Below are 19,165 nucleotides of genomic sequence, written 5' to 3' on the forward strand. Positions count from 1 at the left end.
GGGTGGAAGAGGGGGCCTGGTCACCCCCCTGGGAGGGACCAGAAGAGAGATGCATAGGAAACTGGTTTAGGTTGGCGACAATAGCTGCTCGACACTCAGGTCGACGGCTGTGCAGGGATAAAGAAAGGGAACTTAGGGTTTAAGAAATCCAGTCAGGAGGTGTGTCCATGTCATCTTAGGGAACGTGCCGAGCTGTCACCACAGGGTTTTAGAAAGAGGATATCAATTTCCACATGCCCGTATTCTGCCCTCCCCCAGGAGGTACCCATCTGCTGTGTGACCCATCATCTCCTCTGCCAGTGGAAACAGGTAGATTGGCTTCTCGGGAAGGCCCTGGGACATGGGAATCCAGAGGTAAGAAAATAGGAGGAAGCGGATCTAAGGCCACTGTATTGGAGAATATGATTAAGAATTTTAAGAAAGGATTCGATGGAGACTATGGGAGGAAAATGACACCTGGCCGGCTCCGTACCCTTTGCGAAGTCAAATGGCCTTCAATGGGAGTTGGCTGGCCACCAGAGGGAACTATGGACTTAAATCTCACAAAGGCAGTCTATGCTATAGTTACGGGAAAGCCCGGACACCCCGACCAGTTCCCGTACATAGATTCTTGGCTGGGAATAGCCCAAGACCTCCCCCCCCCCCCCCAAATGGGCCCGTTTTTACATTCATGGTGGGGAAGGAAAAATCTTGATGGCCCAAAAGGTAACCAAGGATGAGGAGGAAATTTTACAGGACCCTGAAGGAGATGAGCTTCCACCACCCCCATATTGGATGATGATCCCACCAGCTAGTAGCACAGCAGCCACCGGGGGCCCAACCGGAGGAACCAGCCCGAGACCGGTAAGCCTCCTGGACTCCTCAACGGTCCAGACAGCTCCATAAGTTGTAGAGCTGCACCCCACCCCTCCGGCCCTCCCCACCACACTCCCCACCATGCAGGCTTCAGCCTCAGCTGGAAGGACAATAAGCCCACCGGACTCTACCACCCTGGATGCTGCCACTACGTTCCCTAAACTCTACCCTCCACTTCCGGTAAGTACTTCCAGACAAGGGGGAGGAACCATCAGAATTAAACAAAGGCTCCGCTAGGCCAAAGAGCCAGAGGAAAGAATACCCTTGCAGATGCCCCTCAGAGAAGCTCAGCAACCCCCAATGATAGGGGAGGATGGTGATTATCACCAAGCTCCTGTAACCTATTACTATCAGCCCTTTTCATCAACCGATAAACTGAACTGGCAAAAACACATCCTCTCTTACTCAGTGGAACCCCATGACTAGACTAATGGAGACTATTTTCCGCACTCATTGACCAACCTGGGATGATATAATGCAATTACTAGCATCTCTCTTTAGTACAGAAGAGAGATATAGGATCAACACTGAGGCAAAGAAATGGTTACAGGACATGGTTCCTGACGGCACTGCTAACCCAGAGAGGTGGATAGAGCAAGCCTTCCCCACAGACAGACCTAACTGGGACTACAATACAGAGGAAGGAAAAATCCAATTAGACAGATACCTGACAGCAATTATACAAGGACTTCAAAGGGGAGCCCGGAGGCTGATGGACATGTCTAAACCAGCCAGAATAGTTCAGAAGGGAAACGAGTCACCTTCCAAATTTTACCAGAGACTTTGTGAGGCCTACAGACTCTATACGCCCATAGACCCTGAATCTACGGGCTCCCAGATTGTTATCAATTCGGCATTTATCTCGAAAGCATGTCCTGACATAAAAGGAAAGCTTCAAAAGACCGAGGGAGTTCTATCCATGTCTAGTTCTCAGTTGACTGAAATAGCAGATAAGGTGTTCTGGAATAGGGACATAGAAATAGAAAAGAAACACGAGAAAAGGTATAAAGCAAGCAGAGGAGAACAGACGAGAAGTTTGCAATGTTGGCTGCTGCGCTTGGAAAGTCTTCTGAAGACTTTTACAGCTAAAGCAAAGAAACCCCCCCTAGCTTCGAGGTCAGGACAGCCCTCCAACCAGTTCCAACGGAGGCCACGGGCTCCATTACAGCCAAATCAATGCGCCCGATGCCGTGGGTTCCGTCATTGGAAGAATGAGTGCCCAGAAGAAAGAAGGGAGAATAAACCCCTCCCGGTTGCAGAACTCACTAACATAGAGACTGAATAGGGATGCCGAGGCTCAAAGACATCAGGTCCTGGAGAGCCCATGGTAACTTTAAAAATTGGGGACCAAGACATTGACTTTATAGTGGACACTGGGGCAGAACTGTCTGTGGTAACTAAACCCATGGCGCCACTGTCTAAAAGGACCACCGCTGTAACTGGGGTTTCCGGAGAAGGAATGGTTAAGTCATTTTGCCAGCCCAGGAAATGTCAGATGGGGGGTCACCAAGTGACTCATGAGTTCCTCTATATCCCTGAGTGCCCAGTACCCCTGCTGGGGAGAGACTTACTCTCCAAACTGGGAGCACAAATGACTTTCTCTCCTGAAGAGAGGCCCACTTTTTGGGTGGGCACAACAACCCACTTACTCTCCTTATCTGTGCCCCCTCAAGACGGATGGAGGCTACATGAGCCCCCTGGAGATAAACAAGACCAGGCAACAGAGTTGGAGAGAAGGCTAACTCAGCTGTTCCCTGATGTCTGGGCTGAAGATAACCCCCCTGGGCTAGCTAGACACCAAGCCCCTGTAATAACAGAACTCAAACCTGGCGCCACCCTGGGGAGAAAGCGTCAATACCCAATACCCATAGAAGCCCGAATCGGGATTCTGCCTCACATTGGCAGGCTAAAACAGGCAGGCATCCTGGTGGAATGTCAGTCAGCCTGGAACACACCAATCTTACCAGTAAAGAAGGAAGGAGGACAGTCTTTATAGGCCTGTGCTTCTAAATTGCTGCTAAGTCACTGCTAAGTCGCTTCCGTCGTGTCCAACTCTGCACAAACCCACAGACGGCAGCCCACCAGGCTCTGCCATCCCTGGGATTCTCCAGGCAAGAGCGCTGGAGTGGGGTTGCCATTGCCTTCTCCAATGCATGAAAGTGAAAAGTGAAAGTGAAGTCGCTCAGTAGCGTCCGACTCTTAGCGACCCCATGAAATGCAGCCTACCAGGCTCCTCCATCCATGGGATTTTCCAGGCAAGATTACTGGAGTGGGTTGCCATTACCTTCTCTGATAGGCCTGTACAGGATCTCAGATTGGTCAATCAGGCCACTGTAACTCTGCACCTGACTGTCCCAAACCCCTATACCTTACTTAGCCTCCTCCCACCTAAGACAAGGATCTATACTTGCTTGGACCTCAAAGATGCCTTTTTCTGTATACACCTAGCACATGCATCACAACCCATCTTTGCCTTTGAATGGGAGGACCCAATCAGAGGCAATAAGCAGCAGCTCACTTGGACCTGCCTCCCGAAAGGATTAAAAAATGCACCAACCTTCTTTGGAGAAGGCTTAGCCTCAGACCTGGAACCTTTCTAGCCTGAAAGATATGGATGTTGGCTCCTGCAATATGTGGACGACCTGTTGCTGGCTGCTGAGACCTGGAGGAATGCTGGGAAGGGACCGAACCGCTCCTCCAATTGCTGGCAGAGGCGGGATACCGAATGCTGAGGAAAAAGGCACAAATCTGCAAGGAAGAGGTAAGGTATTTGGGGTTTGTCCTAAGGGAAGGCACAAGGTTGCTAGACCAATCTAGAAAAGAAGTAATTCTGAGGCTCCCCACACCTAGGACTCAGTGGCAAGTCAGGGAGTTCCTAGGGGCCACTGGATTCTGCAGGATTTGGATTCCAAGGTGTTAGGGACGGGCTCTAGGACCTGAGTCATGTTTACCAGAAAGAGACAGGATATGCGCTCATCCTGCCTGGCCAATCATGTAACGCCAGCTACTCCTGTAACTGAGACAAAGAACTGCCTGTATATAAGCCGCCATACTCCTTTGTTCGGGGCTCTCGACTCATTCCGCTGCTTCGGATGAGGCTTGAGCCCTAGTGCGCTAGAAATAAACTTCCCTTCTTGCTTTTGCATTACTGTGGTGGACTTGTTCACTCTAGTGGTTGGATCGGAGATACGGGCTTGGAGCATAACATTTGGGGGCTCGTCCAGGATCTCCGTCCCACCCGGGAGGACAGCTCTCCTGGTAGAAGGGAGTAACCTCGTTAGGAGATAATAAGAGCTCTGAGCACCGGTGCTAACGTTGCAGAAGCCCAGATTAAGTCCGGGGCCCAGTATCGTACTGGGAGGCATCTGGATGTAAAGTGCAGAGGCAAGTCCAGCATAAGGCTGGGGCCTGGTTTCGTGCTGGGGAGGCAGCTGGCTCTGGTTACTGGATTAAGCCCAGCATAAGGCTGGGGCCCGGTTTCATGCTGGGGAGGCGGCTGGCTCTGGTCGCATTGTTGGTGGCCACCTTGTTTTGTTATCTGGTGTCTGCATTGCTCTTTGTGTGCTCTGTTGGCTCCCAGTGTATTTTTCTGTGATCATGGGACAAACAACTTCTACTCCTTTATCTCTTATGATTAACCACTTCTCTGATTTCAAGTCTAGAGCTCAGAATCTTTCGTTACTGGTGAAGAAGAGCAAACTGGTGACTTTCTGTTCCGCCGAGTGGCCCACCTTTGACGTCGGATGGCCACAAGAAGGAACCTTCAATCCCCAAATTATCCAGGCAGTTAAAGAGAGGGTGCTTTCCCCTAGTCCTGCCGGGCACCCAGATCAGACTCCCTACATTCTGGTCTGGCAGGATCTAGTGAGAAACCCGCCGGAATGGCTTAAACCCTTTGTTCTCGCTCCTTCTAAACCTCCTAAACCTCCCCGTCCCTCTTCCCCGACTCCAACCTTGCTAAACCCACAGGTGCTAGTTATGAAAGCTTCTGAAGAAAAAGAAGAAAAACAGGATGAAAAACGACCTAAGCCGGTGTTCCAGGAATCTTCTTCTCTGTATCCTAATCTGATAGATCTGGAAACCGAATTGTTCCCACCCCCGTATGCAGATCCACATCCGCCCTTGCTTCCACAGGTTCCACAGGTTTCATCAGGAGAAGCCCAGAGGAGAGCCGAACCCTCAGCTCCTCCCAGGGAAAGGGGCCCCACCCAGGGAACTCGGGGAAGAACAAGGGAAGTGGCCAGTGCAGCGGAAGAAGAAGGCCCGGAAATTCCCTCCTCCACTGTTCATGCGTTTCCAGTCCGGGCGGGGCCAGCCAGAGAGGGTGTGGAACGGACATATCAGTATTGGCCCTTTTCCACTAGTGATTTGTACAGTTGAAAAACTCAGACTCCCTCTTTCTCTGAAAAAACCGCAGGGTCTTATTGATCTTTTAGAATCTATCCTCTTTACTCACAACCCCACTTGGGATGATTGTCAGCAACTGTTACAGGTGCTTTACACTACAGAGGAGCTCGAGCGAATCCTGTTAGAAGCTCGGAAGAACATGCCGGGGATAGATGGGAGGCCCACAGTACAGCCTAACCTCATTGAGGAGGGGTTGCCCTTGGTGCGACCCCACTGGGACTTCGAACGCACTAAAGGTAGGGAGTGTCTCCGAGTGTACCGTCAGACTCTCGTGGCTGGCCTTTGAGCGGCCGCCAGAAAGCCAACTAATTTGGCCAAGGTAAATTCAGTGAGGCAAGAGCCAAATGAGAGCCCGGCAGCCTTCCTTGAAAGGATAATGGAAGCTTTAAGACAGTATACTCCTATGGACCCACAGGCAGATGAGTCTTGAGCAGCAGTTATGCTAGCATTTGTGAATCAGGCAGCCCCCAATATTAGGAAAAAGTTACAAAAGATAGAGAGGCTGGATGAACAGTCCCTGCAAGATCTAGTGAGGGCAGCAGAGAGAGTTTTCAATCATAGAGAGACCCCAGAGGAGAGAGAGGACCGCATTAGAAGGGAAGAAAAAAATAAAAAATTTAGAGCTGAAGAAAATCGTAAGAACCAAAAAGAGCTGGCTCAGATATTTTTCGCTGGAGTTAAAAACAAAAATAGGTTCCAAAAAGGAAAAAAGCTAGACTCAAAGACTGAAGAAAAACCTGCAAGGCATAAGCTTGAAAAGAACCAATGTGCGTTTTGTAAAGAGATTAGACATTGAAAAGATAAATGCCCCAAGAAAAACCTAAAAGAGGGGCCCCAAAATCCCAAGAACGAGACTCCCTCCCCAGACAGTCATATCCTCTATGTGGGTGAGGATAGTGACTAGGGTGGTCAGGGCTCGAAGCCCCTCCCCGAGTCCTGGGTAACTATAAATGTGGAAGGGAAACCGGTTGGCTTCATGGTGGATACGGGAGCTCAATACTCAGTCTTAAACCAAAGAGATGGACCCATGTCTAAGAAAAGTAGCTGGGTGCAGGGAGCAACCGGGACTAAGTGATATGGATGGACTACAAAACGGCATGTAAACTTGGGGGCCCACCAAGTGACCCATTCCTTTCTGGTGATACCTGAGTGTCCAGTGCCCTTGCTGGGAATAGATTTACTGTCTAAAGTAAATGCCCAAATTCATTTCGACCACAGGCAAGTGTCAGTTTTAGATGGAACCGGGCATCCTCTTCAGGTCTTGTCTCTGGCATTAAAGGATGAATACAGACTGTACTTGCCAGAGGCCCCAGCGACAAGTCCTGAAGTACAGCCATGGGTTTGGAGATACCCTCAGGCCTGGGCTGAAACAGCAGGAATGGGACTGGCCAAACAGAGGCCCCCTATTATTGTGGAACTGAAAGCCAGTGCCACACCGGTGAGAGTGCAGCAGTATCCCATGAGTCAAGAGGCTCGGCAAGGAATTACTCCTCACATACAACGCCTCCTAGGTGCTGGGGTCTTGAGAAAGTGCTGGTCCCCATGGAACACTCCCCTGCTTCCTGTAAAGAAGCCTGGGGGGACTGATTTTAGACTGGTTCAAGATCTACGAGAAGTCAACAAATGGGTGAGTGATATTCATCCTATGGTTCCTAATCCTTATACATTGCTAAGCAACTTGCCCCCAAACTACATTTGGTATACTGTTTTAGGTTTAAAAGATGCCTTTTTCAGTTTGCCTCTTGCCCCCGCAAGCCAAGAGATCTTTGCCTTCGAATGGCAGGAAGACGGTGGTCAGACCCCTGTGCAGCTGACATGGACTCGCTTACCACAGGGTTTCAAAAACTTGCCCACGTTATTTAATGAGGCCCTGGATGAAGACCTCCGTGAGTATTGGATTGAACACCCTACCATTGTTTTATTACAATATGTTGATGACCTCATGCTGGCAGCGGCTACAGAGAAAGAGTGCCAAGAGGCAACAGGTGACCTTCTCCAAACCTTGGGGACTTTAGGTTACAGGGCCAGTGCCAAAAAGGCCCAGATTGCCAAGCAAGAGGTTACATACCTCGGTTATAAGATAAAACAGGGCCAGAGGTGGCTAACACAGGCTATGAAAGAAACCATTCTCCAGATCCCTGAGCCGGCTAACCCTAGACAAGTGAGAGAATTTCTGGGAACTGTGGGATATTGCAGATTATGGATCTTGGGGCTTTCAGAAAAGGCCAGGCCCCTGTATGAAGGGACCAAAGAAAACAATGACTGGAAATGGACTGAGTCAATGAAAACGGCCTTTCAGGAGCTCAGGCGTGCCTTGCTGGAAGCTCCTGCCCTTGCCCTTCCTGACCCATCTAAGCCTTTCCAATTATTTATAGATGAAAAACGAGGGATAGGGAAAGGGGTACTAACACAGAAGTGGGGACCTTGGAAGCGTCCCATAGCTTACCTTTCCAAGAAATTGGACCCAGTGGCAGCCGGATGGCCACCTTGCCTCTGAATCATCGCGGCCACTGTGCTCCTAGTCCATGATGCTGATAAACTGACTTATGGACAGAGACTCTTGGTCTACACTCCTCATGCTATAGAGAGAGTTCTGAAACAACCCCTGGGTAAATGGATTTCCAATGCCCGCTTGACTCACTACCAGGCCCTGCTACTTGACACCTCATGGATTCATTTTCAAACGCCCTGCACTCTAAACCCAGCTACTCTTTTGCCCAATCCGGAGGGGGATAGTCCCCTCCACGATTGCAATGAGATACTGGCCGGAGTAACGGCAATATGGAAGGACTTAGCAGATACGCCACTGGATATCAGTGAGCTAATATGGTTTACAGATGGAAGCAGTTATGTAAAAGATGGACAGAGACGGGCGGGGGCCGCAGTGGTAGATGATTCTGGACGGACGATATGGGCGGAGACTCTTTCCCCAGACACCTCAGCACAAAGGGCAGAGTTAATTGCCCTGATTCAAGCTTTAGAGAGAGCTAAAGAAAAAAAAATAACTATCTTTACTGACAGTCGCTATGCTTTTGGCACGGTACACATCCAGGGCCCGATATATCAGGAACGGGGGTTTCTGACAGCTGAAGGAAAAGAGATTAAAAACTTGCAGAGATCCGTCGACTTCTGGAGGCTGTGCAGTTGCCTCGGGCTGTGTCAATAGTACATGTACCTGGACATCAAAAAGGGGACAGCCCCACGGCACGAGGAAATCGTGCCGCAGATCTGGCAGCTCGAAAAGCAGCTGATGAAGATTTTATTACTCAGGTGTTGGCGATCGGACTTCCACCCCCAGGTATGGGAACTTTGCCCCCAACCCTTGAGTATTCATCCACAGACCTTGCCTGGATCCAGGAACGCCCCAACCTCCAAAAAGGAGAGGATGAATGGTACCGAGACTCCGATGGTTACCTGATACTCCCTGCTCAGTTGGGACGGCAACTGTGTGAGCATCTACACTCATCTACTCATCTGAGAGAGAAAAAGACTCTGATGCTTTTTCAAACTGCGCACCTGCGATTCCCCCGGCACCAAACAACTATGAAGAACATAGTACATGCTTGTAAGGCATGTCAACAGATGAGGCCAGGAAAGAGGCAACACGCAGGACTGAGGTATTGGGAAAAAGGGCCAGGGCAGCACTGGGAAATAGATTTCACCGAGGTAAGGCCAGGCAAGTACGGTTACCAGTACTTTTTACTGTTGGTAGATACCTTCTCAGGGTGGGTAGAAGCTTTTCCTGCTAAGGGAGAAACTGCAATGGTAGTGGCTAAAAAGATTTTAGAAGAAACAGTTCCCAGGTTTGGCCTGCTGGTGACTGTTGGCTCTGATAATGGACCTGCTTTGTGAGCCAAATAGTTCAGAACCTTGCCCTAGCTCTGGGGACCAAATGAAAATTACATTGTAAATATAGCCCACAGAGCTCGGGGCAAGTTAAAAAAATGAATCGGACCCTAAAAAAAAAAAAACTTTAACTAAATTGGCTATAGAGACTGGCGGGGACTGGGTGACCCTCCTTCCCTTCACCCTCTTTCGCGCATGTAATACTCCTTATCAGCTTAATCTGACCCCATTTGAAATTCTATATGGGCGACCTCCCCCTGTATGTCCAATATTTGAAGGAAAAAAAACTTCCACCTCCTACTTTGGGACAATTCCAGGAGGCTTTGATGGCTTTGGGCAAAGTGCATTCTCGTGTCTGGAAACTGCTCCGGGAAATACATGAGAGTCAAAACAAGGGGACTATCCCCTCACATAACATCAGCCCCGGAGATTGGGTGTGGGTCAAAAGGCGCCACACCAAGGCACTAGAACCTAAATGGAAGGGTCCTTATGTTGTTCTTCTTACCACCCCAACTGCCCTAAAGGTCGATGGTATCGGGCCTTGGGTGCATTGCAACCACATATGCCCAGCTACTTCAGCAGAACAGGAAGACGCTAAAAAAGAATGGGAAGCGTCTCTGCACCCGTCCAACCCCCTGAGGCTGGAGCTCCAGCGTCGTCGACAGGACCAAGGCAACTCGTCTGGACCATCTTATGGATGACCATGTTACTCTGCTCCAAAGCTGCCAGCGTGAACCCGCACCAACCCGTCAAAATCACCTGGAAACTGCAAAATGGACTAACACGTGAGATGCTTAACTCCACCACCACAATACATCCACCAAATACTTGGTGGCCAGACTTATACTTTGATCTTAAGCCAGTGGTGAATGTATCCTGGAAGAGGGGCAAACTCCGGAATCATGCATTCTGGGCATGTCCAGGTGCGCCCAGGCATAACTGGAAGATCTGTGGGGGGATACAGGACTCTTGTTGTAAATCTTGGGACTGCGTAACTTCTAATGATGGGTCGGAGACTCCAGGGTATAGACGGCGGGATGTAGGAAATTGGGACTTGCTTAACTTCTCATTTGTAGGACCTGTACCTCCGTACTCCGATTGGGAAAAGGATCATAACTTTGCCCAGGTAAAAATAAGGTTTAACATTGACAAAGCAAAAAAAAAAAAAGGCCTGGGTCAATGGGATATCATGGGGGCTTCAGACCAAAACTGACTGGTTCCCATACCAGGAATATTATAATGGGATCATTGTTGTGAGTCAAGTTTTAAAACCGGTACAAATGTATAGTATCGGTCCAAACCCCATTGAACAGGTCCATGCAACTCTCTACCTGACAACCTCCCTATCTACATCCCAGGGACCAACAAAAGACCCAGAGGCGGGCCCCCTTGCTAAACTTGGACAAACAGATCCACTATAGAAATTAGTAAAGGCAGCTTATGCTACCTTAAATCAAACCCATCCTGAGGCAACTAAATCCTGTTGGTTATGTTACAACTTAATTCCCCCTTATTACGAGACAGTAGGCCTCAACGCCTCTTACGACCTGGCCAATGGCACCGATCCTCCCCAATGTTGATGGGGAAAATGAAAAGTAGGCCTTACAATGAGAGAGATATGGGGAAAAGGGTTATGTATGGGCAAGATATTATCAGAGAGGTCTCCACTGTGTGCGCATGTCATTGAGCCTACGGACTTGCCCATAGCCAGGTGGCTAATACCACGGATGGGAGGTTGGTGGGTCTGTTCACATATGGGGCTGACTCCATGCTTACACAGCTCAATCTTTGACCCTAAAAAAAAAATTCTGTGTTATGGTGGCTGTGATACCAAAGATACTGTATCGACCAGAAAAAGCTGTATATGATTACTGGGCCCACAAATTGACTCTTAATCAACAAAAAAGAGCTTATAAAGTTAAGAGAGAGCCCATCACTGCCATAACCATAGCAACTATGTTCGGTCTGGGAATGGCCGGGGCCGGAACTGGAATAGCAGCTCTGTCCTTGCAAAGTCAAGGATTTAACTCTTTAAGGGCGGCCATAGATAAAGACATTACCCATATAGAATAATCTATTAGTCATTTAAAATCATCTTTAACTTCACTATCTGAAGTGGTCCTGCAAAACAGGGATGGTTTAAATCTTGGTTTCAACAATCCCCTTGGCTGACTACATTAATCTCCACCTTGCTAGGACCCCTGCTAGTACTTTTACTAATGCTTACCTTCGGCCCATGTATTATCAATAGACTTGTAGCCTTTGTAAAGGAACACATAAATACAGTACAGCTGTTTCTGCTTCGACAACAATATCAAACTGTGTCTCAGGACCGAGAGGAAGATTCCTCTATATGATCTAAGGACAGGGGGGAATGTTAGGGACGGGCTCTAGGACCTGAGTCATGTTTACCAGAAAGAGACCGGATATGTGCTCATCCTGCCTGGCCAATCATGTAACGCCAGCTATTCCTGTAACTGAGACAAAGAACTGCCTGTATATAAGCCGCCATACTCCTTTGTTCGGGGCTCTTGACTGATTCCGCTACGTCGGATGAGGCTTGAGCCCTAGCGTGCTAGAAATAAACTTCCCTTCTTGCTTTTGCATTACTGTGGTGGACTTGTTCACTCTAGTGGTTGGATCGGAGATACGGGCTGGGAGCATAACACAAGGTATTCTCAAATAGCCCAGCCCCTATTTGAGCTCCTGGCAGGGCCTGAAGAAAATCCAGTAAGTTGGATTGAGAAACAGCAGAAAGCCTTTGAGGAGCTAAGACTAGCAATCACCTCCGCCCCCGCCTTGGGATTGCCAGACCTCACCAAACCATTCACTATATATGTGACTGAGAAAGATAAAACAGCCATGGGGGTTTTAACTCAAACTTTGGGAACGTGGGACAGGCCGATAGCTTACCTTTCAAAGCAACTTGATAACATTGCCACCAGGTAGCCTAGATGTCTGCAGGCAGTGGCTGCAGTCGCTCTACTGTACATGAAGCCACAAAGCTGACTTTCGGCCAGGACCTGATCATAAAAGTCCCACATGAAGTTAACACCTTCCCTCGAGGAGACCCCCACAAATGGCTGTCAAATTCCCAGATTATTCAATACCAGGGACTTCTATAAAACCCCAACCTCCATATTGAGCCTTGCTGGGGTTTAAACTTAGCAACGCTTCTCCCAACAGGAGAAGGTGGACCTACCCACAGTTGTAAGGAAGTCTTAGAGGAGGTCTATGCTAGCCATCCAGACCTCTGAGACAGGCCAATTTCAAATCCTGACTGGACACTGTATACCGATGGCACCAGCCTGGTAAAGCTAGGAAAGCGACTGTCAGGCTATGCTGTAGTCACAGAGAGGACTGTTATTGAGGCTGGCTCCTTACCACAGCACTGGTCAGCCCATTGAGCAGAGTTATGGGCCTTAGTCCGGGCACTGCAATTGTCAAAGGGTAAGAGCGTGAACGTCCACACAGACCCCCGGTGTGCTTTTGCTACAGTCCACGTACATGGGGCCCTATACCAGGAGAGAGGCCTTCTAACGGCCAATGGAAAGGACATTAAGAATAAGGAGGAGATCCTGACTCTGCTAGACGCTGTCTAGAGCCCCACGGAGGTAGCAGTCATGCACTGCCGTGGGCACCAGAAGGACACACCCCACAGGCTCAAGGAAATAGGCTGGCTGATGAGACCGCCAGACGGGCAGCCAAGGACAGAAAGGAATCCGGGGAAATCCCCATGAGAACATTTGTCCTAGCTGAGCTACCCGAGCTGGCCCTAGACTCCCCGACACACACTGAGGCTCAAAACCAACTAGCTGAAGCAGAGGGACCACCAAAACAGACAAAGGATGGTGGGAGCTACCAGGTGGTAAGCTACTAGTGCCTGAAAAGATGGCCCCTCTCTGGTGAGCCAAGCTCATCGTATGACTCACCTCAGTTCAGTTCAGTTCAGTCGCTCAGTCATGTCCAACTCTTTGCAACACCATGAATTGCAGCACGTCAGGCCTCCCTGTCCATCATCAACACCAGGAGTTCACTCAGACTCATGTCCATCAAGTCAGTGATGCCATCCAGCCATCTCACCCTCGGTTGTCCCCTTCTCCTCCTGCCCTCAATCCCTCCCAGCATCAGAGTCTTTTCCAATGAGTCAATTCTTAGCATGAGGTGGCCAAAGTATTGGAGTTTCAGCTTCAGCATCATTCCTTCCAAAGAACACCCAGGGCTGATCTCCTTCAGAATGGACTGGTTGGATCTCCTTGCAGTCCAAGAGACTCTCAAGAGTCTTCTCCAACACCACAGTTCAAAAGTATCAATTCTTTGGCACTCAGCTTTCTTCACAGTCCAACTCTCACATCCATACGTGACCACTGGAAAAACCATAGACTTGACTAGATGGACCTTTGTTGGCAAAGTAATGTCTCTGCTTTTGAATATGCTATCTAGGTTGGTCATAACTTTCCTTCCAAGGAGTAAGCGTCTTTTAATTTCATGGCTGCAATCACCATCTGCAGTGATTTTGGAGCCCCCAAAAATAAAGTCTGACACTGTTTCCACTGTTTCCTCATCAATTTCCCATGAAGTGATGGGACCAGAAGCCATGATCTTCGTTTTCTGAATGTTGAGCTTTAAGCCAACTTTTTTACTCTCCTCTTTCACTTTCATCAAGAGGCTTTTTAGTTCCTCTTCACTTTCTGTCACAAGGGTGGTGTCATCTGCATATCTGAGGTTATTGATATTTCTTCAACAACACTACGCAACAATTTCAACATAACAGGAGATTCTACACATGGACATCACCAGATGGTCAATACCGAAATCAGATTGATTATATTCCTTGCAGCCAAAGATGGAGAAACTCTATACAGTCAGCAAAAACAAGACCAGGAGCTGACTGTGGCTCAGATCATGAGCTCCTTATTGGTAAATTCAGGCTTAAATTGAAGAAAGTAGGGAAAACCACTAGACCACTCAGGTATGACCTAAATCAAATCCCTTATGATTATACAGTGAAAGTGAGAAATAGATTTAAGGGCCTAGATCTGATAGATAGAGTGCCTGATAAACTATGGCCGGAGGATTGTGACATTGTACAGGAGACAGGGATCAAGACCATCCCCATGGAAAAGAAATGCAAAAAAGCCAAATGGCTGTCTGAGGAGGCCTTACAAATACTTGTGAAAAGAAGAGAAGCAAAAAGCAAAGGGGAAAAGGAAAGATATAAGCATCTGAATGCAGAGTTCCAAAGAATAGCAAGAAGAGATAAGAAAGCCTTCCTCAGGAATCAGTGCAAAGAAATAGTGGAAAACAACAGAATGGGAAAGACTAGAGATCTCCTCAAGAAAATTAGAAATCTTGGGAACATTTCATGGAAAGATAGGCTCAATAAAGAACCGAAATTGTATGGACCTAACAGAAGCAGAAGAAATTAAGAAGAGATGGCAAGAATACACAAAAGAACTGTACAAAAAAGATCTTCACGACCCAGATAATCACGATGGTGTGATCACTCATCTAGAACCAGATAATCTGGAATGCGAAGACAAGTGGGAGAAGACAAGAAAGCATCACTATGAACAAAGCTAGTGGAGGTGATGGAATTCCAGTTGAGCTGTTTCAAATCCTGAATGATGATGCTATGAAAGTGCTGCACTCAATACGTCAGCAAATTTGGAAAACTCAGCAGTGGCCACAGGACTGGAAAAGGTCAGTTTTCATTCCAGTCACAAAGAAAGGCAATGCCAAAAAATGCTCAAACTACCGCTCAGTTGCAATCATCTCACATGCTAGTAAAGTAATGCTCAAAATTCTCCAAGCCAGGCTTCAGCAATACGTGAACCGTGAACTTCCTGATGTTCAAGTTGGCTTTCAAAAAGGCAGAGGAACCAGAGATCAAATTGCCAACATCTGCTGGATCATGGAAAAAGCAAGAGAATTCCAGAAAAACATCTATTTCTGCTTTATTGACTATGCCAAAGCCTTTGACTGTGTGGATCACAATAAACTGTGGAAAATTCTGAAAGAGATGGGAATACCACACTCCCTGACCTGCCTCTTGAGAAACCTATATGCAGGTCAGAAAGCAGCAGTTAGAACTGGACATGGAACAACAGACTGGTTCCAAATAGGAAAAGGAGGACGTCAAGGCTGTATATTGTCACCCTGCTTATTTAACTTATATGCAGAGTGCATCATGAGAAACACTGGACTGAATGAAGCACAAGATGGAATCAAGATTGCTGGGAGAAATATCAATCACCTCAGATATGCAGATGACACCACCATTATGGCAGAAAGCAAAGAAGAACTAAAGAGCCTCTTGATGAAAGTGAAAGAAGAAAGTGAAAAAGTTGGCTTAAAGCTGAACATTCAGAAAACTAAGATCCTGGTAACTGGTCCGATCACTTCATGGCAGATAGATGGGGAAATAGTGGTTGACTATATTTATCTGGGCTCCAAAATCACTGAAGAAGATGATTGTAGCCATGAAATTAAAAGGCACTTACTCCTTGGAAGGAAAGTTATGACCAACCTAGGCAGCATATTAAAAAGTAGACATTACTTGTCAACAAAGGTCCGTCTAGTCAAGGCTATAGTTTTTCCAGTAGTCATGTATGGATGTGAGAGTTGAACTGTGAAGAAAGCTGAGTGCTGAAGAATTAATGCTTTTGAACTGTGGTGTTGGAGAAGACTCTTGAGAGTCCCTTGGATGGCAAGGAGATCCAACCAGCCCATCCTAAAGGAAATCAGTCCTGAGTGTTCATTGATAGGACTGATGTTGAAGTTGAAACTCCAATACTTTGGCCACCTGATGCGAAGAGCTGACTCATTGGGAAAGACCATGACACTGGGAAAGATCGAGGGCAGGAGGAGAAGGGGACAACAGAGGATGAGATGGTTGGATGGCATCACAGACTCAATGGACATAGGTTTGTGTGAACTCTGGGAGTTGCTGATGGACAGGGAGGTCTGGCGTGCTGGGGTTCATGGGATCACAAAGAGTTTACATTACTGAGCAACTTTCACGTCACTTGATTAGTGACAAGTATTACCTCAATATATTATGTTAAAGGTTGAGATTTTTGTATTATATCTTTTTTCTAACCTACCACGAACTAATATATTTCTAATTGCTTTTGTTGTTGTTTTGGCGGTAAGTTGTGTCCAACTCTTTGTGATCCCATGAAGCGTAGCCCATTAGGCTCTTCTGTCTATGGGATTTCACAGGAAAAATACTGAACTCAGTTGCCATTTCCTTCTCCTGGGGATCTTCTTGACCCAATGTCGATCCCATGTCTCCTGCCTTGGCAGGAGAATTCTTTACCACTGAACTACCAAAGAGGCCCAATCATTTGTAAAATATAAGATAAATTACCAAAGAAATGAAGAAAACAAGCAGTTCAAATCCAGTTTTTAATGATTAGCTTTATACAACTAGAACTGCTTTGCCACATTGCTCTAAGGTTTCCGAGCAGTTACTCTCCCACTCTGTACCTTGTCAGGAACCAGTAACAGGCAGGTTGTGGACAACGCAGGTCCTCAGACCACACAGGAGCCACACTGCCCCAGTATATAAAGTGCTCCCTCGTTCTTTACTTTAAGGGGGCTGTGAGGTGAAGGTCACAGAACCCTGGTGGACGGCTGAGTGGTGTACCTGGGTCAGTGGGGCCCTATCTTTGCCCTGATACCCAGTAGGATGAAGAGCTCTGGGAAGGGAAGGACTTGTCTGAAGTCACATAGCTGGGAGGCGGCCAATACAGGACTGGTCTCAGCTCTCATCCAGGGCTCTTCCAACTGGTCTTGAGAGGACCCTGGAAATGACTGCTAGATGCACCTTCATGAAGGAGGGGTGGTCCCAGCTGCACAGTTGCCTGCATAGGGGCAGTGACTTTGGAGCCCCCAAAATAAACCCTGTCACTTTTTCTTCTGTTTACCCATCTATTTGCCAAGAAGTGATGGGACTGGATGCCATGATCTTCGTTTTCTGAATGTTGAGCTGTATGCCAGCTTTTTCATCCCTTTCATTTTCATTAAGAGGCTCCTTAGTTCTTCACGTTCTGCCGTAAGGGTGGTGTCATCTGTATATCTGAGGTTATTGGTATTTCTCCCGACAATCTTGATTCCAGCTTGTGCTTCATCCAGCCCAGGAATTCTCATGATGTACCCTGCATATAAGTTAAATGAGCAGGATAACAATATGCAGCCTTGCCGAACTCCTTTCTCGATTTGGAACCAGTCTGTTGTTCCATGTCCAATTCTAACTGTTGCTTTTTGACATAAATACAGATTTCTCAGAAGGCAGGTCAGGTGGTTGGTATTCCCAACTCTTGAAGAAATTTCCACAGTTTGATGTGATCCACACGGTCAAAGCCTTCAGGATAGTCAATGAAGGAGAAGCAGATGTTTTTCTGGAACTGGCTTTTTTTTTTTTTTCGATGACCCAACAGATGTTGGGAATTTGATTCCAGTTTCCTCTGCTTTTTCTAAATCTAGCTTGAACATCTGGAGTTCACAGTTCACGTACTGCTGAAGCCTGGCTTGGAGAATATTGAGTATTACTTTGAAAGTGTGTGAGATGAGTGTAATTTGTGGTGTTTGAACATTCTTTGGCATTGCCTTTCAGTGGGATTGGAATGAAAACTGACTTTTCCAGTCCTGTGGCATCTGCTTTGTTTGTAGTGATGCTTCCTAAGGCCCACTTGACTTTGTTTTCCAGAATGTTTGGCTGTAGGTGAGTGATCACACCACCATGGTTATGTGGGTCATGAAGATCTTTTTTGGATAGTTCTTCTGTGTTTTTCTTGCCACTTCTGTTTAATATCTTCTGCTTCTGTTAGGTCCATACCATTACTGTCATTTACAGTTCCCATCTTTGATGAAATGATATCACTCTATACACCAGCAAATAAGATGTCTGACTACACGGAGAGCCAGAGAAGATATGTATCTGGACATTGCATATATTCTGCTCAAAGTCTACGTTGGTACTACAGTTTTGTGCAAAGCCTGGCACTACTGCTCTTTAGCTTGTGCAATCACATACCCAGCAGTCCCTCTGGCTTACGAGTCTGTGGGAGGAATAAGGGCACAGGGACAGGGACCAGTGAGAATGTTGTCATCACAGTCCATCCAAGTGGCTGGCTGTGGTGGTGGAAAGCAGCTTTCCATCGCAAGAGATATTTAAATCAACAAAAGAAATGAGCATGAACTTGATGAAATGATATTTAATGACTTGTAAACATTTTCATATGTACTCACTACCATTAGGAAAGCACTGTAACCACAATGAAATTCCCAAGGCATCTAGGCCATCAGCCATGAAAGGCAGAGGCATAAGCACTGGATGACCAGGATAGTCCCTGTGTGACCACTTTGCAAAGCTCTGTGGCTATGTGGAGACCGTAGCCTGGGAAGGTGAGGGGAAGTCAAGTTCAGTTTTAGACAGGCTGTGATGGAGGTGCCAAGCAGACTGTGAGTGAGGATGTCAAGTACCCACCTACATAGTCAAATCTGGAGCTTGTGGGGAAATCCAGGCTAGAGATACAGTTTGGAAGTGTTCGTCCTGTAGACAGACTCCATGGCCATGAGCCTGGAGGAGGTCTCTGAGGCGGGGAGGATGGAAAGAAGAGAGAAGGTCCAAGGACTGAGGGAACAGAAGGGCCCTGAAACACTTAGCCCGGCAAAGGATAAGAGACTTTATGGAGACCCAGAGGCAGACGGAGGGGCAGGAGGGAAACCAGGAGAATGTGGTGTCCACAGACCAACTGGTTTCAAGGTGGAGGGAAGAAACAGTTGTGTCTGAGGCTGCTGAGAGGTCAAATGAGAGCTGAGAATTGATCACTGGATTCAGCAGTGTGGAGGCCAGTGGTGAACTTGTCAAGGGCAGTTCCATGGAACAGTGGCATCTGAAGTCTGGAAGAGGGAGGACAGAATGGAGGAGAGGCATGGAAATCAGACAGCTCTTCCATGAGTTTTGCTGTCCAGGCAAGCTGAGGAAAAGGCAGCCAGAGAGGAGATAGATAATGGGGCCTGGAGATATTTATATGGTAGCTCATGGTTC

This window comes from Ovis canadensis, chromosome 15 (genome assembly GCF_042477335.2).
Source record: "Ovis canadensis isolate MfBH-ARS-UI-01 breed Bighorn chromosome 15, ARS-UI_OviCan_v2, whole genome shotgun sequence".
In the NCBI taxonomy this organism is placed as follows: Eukaryota; Metazoa; Chordata; class Mammalia; order Artiodactyla; family Bovidae; genus Ovis; species Ovis canadensis.